A 5322-nucleotide genomic window follows, 5' to 3' on the forward strand; every position below is an offset into this window, starting at 1 on the left:
TGGAAACGTTACAAAAGGAGTTGAAGTTTGTACGACACAGACCGGCAGTCCAGAAACATTAAGTGCTGCGGTTTGATCGTGCTGACATTGAGATATGGGTTCGTGAGGCGAACTGTGTTGCGAAACGTGACGGGTGGCGCGACGATATAATTTTCAATATCGATGAGGTGCAGCGACGGCACTCTACGCGTTAATTGCACGCTTTAAGAAACCGCTGCCTTCTAATTAATTGTTTCGCGAGACTGCCACATATGTAGGAAATTTATTAATTAATGACAATTACAAGATTATTAGATAGTTCTTTTAAATTGAGATATTACTTGAAAGACTGCTAATGAACAACTAACTGATCGTTTTAAAATATTCACACGAAAAACTCATTTACTCCGCACATTCGCATTCTAGACTATTCCGCGCACATAACATTTGAAACTTGAATTATTGATTAATTTTTTAAATTAAGATAATTTCATTATCCTACACATATGTAGCGCAACTTAATAATTAACTTAATGAATTAGCAAAATTGTGGGGGTTGAAATTGAAAATTCCAGACGAATTTCTGTGGAACGCATAATATTTGAACGCATGATAGGTTCAAATAAATGGATGCGATGCCGAAATCAGAAGGCATTTCAGAACCGAAAACATCGCTTTCCATGGCTCGTGGATCGGTGGTTGTAGCAAGGCCATCAGATGCGCAAGCCGAAAAAAAGGGAAACTGTCGAAGTAGAATAAAAAGGTCTTTCAATGTTACAACTAAAGCGAGGCACAGGTATATCAAATGCCGTAAGTAGGGGCACTTGGAAAAGTATTGCTACAAAACTAAAGTTATGGTAAATACATTTTAAATGAGTTCAAACTCAAATAAGTAGATGCCAGTGTGAATGGGAGGAAGGTGTGGTTTCTGATAGATACAGGTTTGTAGCGGCTGGCAGCAGTAACAATAAAGTAATATTCGCTGTAGAAATAGCCAGCACGGTTTATGGTGTGCAGGATAAGTAAGCTACCTTTGAGGAGACCTTTTAGCTTTTAATATTTTTAAGAAGTAACAGAAAAATAAACTGTAAGCGAACCTCGGGAAATCCCGCTACATTACTGAAAATTAATAGTTAACAACAATTCCCCCATCGACGTCCGTGTCGCCCTTCCTAAGCGACAAGAAGGGCGGCAACCACAAACAGGTAAGGTGATTGGCTTACCAGAATATGTACGGTGGCCAATCACCGAAACGTACGGGTGCAACAAAATGCTTATAAGCAAATGCAAAAAATTGGCAAACACATTCGACAAGTTACAAGGTAGAAATATAGAATTGGAGGCGAGAATCAGAAATATCAAATAAAACTATGTGAACTTGTGATTCATTTTAATACACGACACAACTCTCTCCCTCCAAAGGTTGTTCGGTCTGAGGGGTCAAGGGATCCTTTCTACAATTGCGATTGCATCTGGGCTCAAGATCAAAGCAACAATCCAAATTATGGAAACTTCCGCCAAGATTACTGCTATTATTGTCGAATCTGAAGGGATAATTCATGAAGTAATCGTTGGACAGAACTTTATTGAACAAGATTATGTGATACTAATTAAAATGCGCTACCGAGTGATCGTAAAAGAGTTGCCAAACAATAGGGATGAGCAATTACTAATAAACGTGTAGACGATATGAACGCGTTGAATTGCGGCGACTTATCGAAGAAGCAGCAAATTCGTTGCACAAAACTGATTAAAAGTTGCAAAGGCATCGATGAAGACAACATTGATGCATACATTAAAGAAAACAAGCATTGTTAAAATGAATATAATTTGCACCAGCAATGTATTAATTATGTGTCATACATATCGAATGGCTGAATCCCAGCGAGTAACTGCACGAGAAATAATAAAAGAATTGTTAGAAAACGGAATAATACAAGATCACCGTAACGCGAGTCTAATTGCTCTAATAAAAAAAAAAAAACAGGAGAATATCGACTTTGCATGGATCATCGACAATTAAACGCGATCACTATTAGGAATAAATACCCAGACAACCAGCAATTGGCACACGAGTGACACCGGGTGGAACGAAGCACTGTACTGGGACAATGCTGCCACTCAGCTCTCGTTACGGCACAGGGCTAGCACTGGGGCGACACGCGTGTCACGGCACTATTAAAGCAGCGCGATATAGCACACGGGCAACACGACAGTGCCAATGACTATCAGCCCACCATAGTGACACGCGTGGCAACGATGTAGGCTGATATTTACTAATGGGGAAGCTGTTTCCATAAAAATTATAAACGAATATTAAAAATTACTAAACTAAGCAGATTATTTATTCTGATTCTAAAACAGATACACTGACACGAAACAAAGATATAAGAACTTGTTTTTATTATTTTCTATAATGTATAACTCGATACAGCGATTTTTTCGCAAAGTCGTTAATTACTCTATCGTAAAATTATATACACTTATTTTATAAATATTTTTTTCAACTCATCGTTACAAATTCATGCAATAAAGGGTATATTAAATACGATGGTACTTGGAAAACAACTATCAAAATGTCTATCAATATGCATATGTATGGCGTTATCGACTTTCGCATCTCAGCAAACACATTCACTGCCATCTACTTCCGCTCCTCGGAAGGTACATTTTCGATAGGAAATTGTTTCAAAATTAATTCGCGCCATTTATAAAAAAGAGACTCCCCAGACAACACAAGAAAAGATTGTGGCGACACTTCCGAGGGGTGTCAGCATATCCGTAGCAATCTGTGACCGCATTCGTTAGCTAAAATGCCGGCACGCAGTGCCAGCACGTTCTAGTCATCAGCGTAACACGCGTGGGAATGACACTGCACCAGCATCAGCATGACACGCGTGTCATCGTTCCATTCAAAAATTTGTTCTGCATTGGCATAGGCGTCACATTTATTAGTGGGGAACCTGTTTTTCCGTACAAATTAAATACGTCAGAGTTCAAATATTCACATACGAGTATTGACAGACGTTTTGGTAGTTCTTTGCCAATATTTATAGTTACTGAGAGAGCTATATATATTTTTTCAATTCGTCAGAAAAATTCATGCCAATAGAGAATGTTAAATACGATGGCAGCATATTAATATGTAATAACTGATACATTTACTTATAACCCAGAGAACCAGCGATTGTAGCGCCAATGGCACCGGGTGGAACTCTAAGCACTGTGCTAGCACAGTGCTGCCTCTCAGTTCTCGTAACAGCACAGGGCTAGCACTGGAGCGACACTGCGTGTCACGGCACTATCAAAGCACGGCGATATAGCAGAAGGCCGACACGGCGTGCCAATGACACTATCAGCTCACCATAGTGACACACGTGCCAGTGGCGTGGGCTAATATATACCAATGAAGAAGCTGTTTGCATAAAAATTATAAACGAATATTAAAAATGACTATACTAAGCAATTTATTTATTTCGATTCGAAAATAGATACACTGACACGAAAGAAAGATAGAAAAACTTATTTTTATTATTTTCTATAAACTATAACTTAATACAGCGATTTTTTCAGAAAAGTCGTTAATTACTTTATCGTAAAAATACATACACTTATTTTATAAATATTTTTTTCAACTCATCGTTGAAAATTCATGTAACAAAGGTATATTTTATATTTAATAATCCTTACAAACGATAAAACCATTTACCACAAGAATATATGTACCAAAGGAAAACAAATAATTACGTTCAATATTTTCATCTGAAAATTGTGATACGCTAGTAAAGTAAACATAACTTAATTAGTTCAACATTTTATAAGTAAATGTATCATTTATTACATTTCCTTAAACAATATGCTGCCATCGTATTTAATACTCTCTATTGGCATGAATTTTCCTGACGAATTGAAAAAATATATATGGCTCTCTCAGTAACTATAAATGTTGGCAAACAACTACCAAAACGTCTGTCAGTACTCGTATGCGGATATTTAAACTCTGACGTATTTAATTTGTACGGAATAACAGGTGATTCCCCATTAACAAATGTGACGCCTACGCCAATGCAGAAAAAATTTTTGAATGGAACGATGACACGCGTGTCACGCTGGTGCTGGCGCAGTGTCATTCGCACGCGTGTTACGCTGGTGACTAGAACGTGCTGCCACTGCGTGCCGGCATTTTAGCTAACAAGTGCGGACGTAGATGACTACGGATCTGCTGACACTCCTCGGAAGTGTCGCTACAGTGCCGGTATGGTGTCGCCACCATCTTATCTTGTGTTGTCTGGGTTTCTTTCGTGACAATGTATCTATTTTCGAATCGAAATAAATAAATTGCTTAGTTTAGTCATTTTTAATATTCGTTTACAATTTTTATGGAAACAGCTTCTCCATTAGTATATATCAGCCTACGCCACTGCCACGCGTGTCACTATGGTGAGCTGATAGTGTCATTGGCACTGCTGTGTCACCCCTGTGCTATATCGCGGTGCTTTGATAGTGCCGTGACACGCGTGTCGCCCCAGTGCTAGCCCTGTGCCGTTACGAAAAATGAGTGGCGGCACCGTGCTAGCACAGTGCTTAGTTCCACTCGGTGTCACTGGCGTGCCAATCGCTGGTTGTCTGGGAAGGGTTAAAATAACATAAAGGACCTTTTCCAGAAAATATAATAATAACCTTTCACAGAAAATATAATAATACATCATTTACATAACAATAAATATTAAAATTTAGGAATATCAGTGTTTCGTGCCACTCTCGACGCGATACCCGTGCTTCAACAGCGGCCAGGTATACTGGCCAGCAGAGGTTGTAAGGCTCTGCTCGGTGTCCCCGACTGTTTAGACCGGTGTGCAAATGGGCGATAGGAGAAACTATAGTCGGTCCACTGCAAGCGGTGGTCTTTGACGCGGATAAGGGCTCACGTCGTTGTGATGAAGTCCGTGCTTCCAACCGTCGCAGCGACTTCTCGCGAGGAGTAACTCCTGCTCTCACGGTTTGGATGCTGCTGTGAGATTACCGTATTGACAGACTAACTGTTGACCCAGAAATTGTCTGCTGAAGGGGGATCAATCCTAATATGTGGTGGGTTTTCAGGGATTGTATGCCGTAGCAAAACAATTAAGCTGAAAGAGCCCAACTCCTGGAGAGCGCGTACCTCCTCGACTATATTTCTCTTGATCGCCTTTGATAGTTGGTGGAATGAGTTGTAAGAGTTAGATGAGGACTCGGTTCAGAGAGGAATGTTCAAGTGCAAGGCTGAAGCTCAACTCATTTTCTTTGGAAAATGATGAAAGATTCTAACCCTGGATTAGTTCTTCCGTCTCATTGGACCACAAG

The sequence above is a fragment of the Xylocopa sonorina genome, chromosome 17 (genome assembly GCF_050948175.1).
Source record: "Xylocopa sonorina isolate GNS202 chromosome 17, iyXylSono1_principal, whole genome shotgun sequence".
NCBI lineage: Eukaryota > Metazoa > Arthropoda > Insecta > Hymenoptera > Apidae > Xylocopa > Xylocopa sonorina.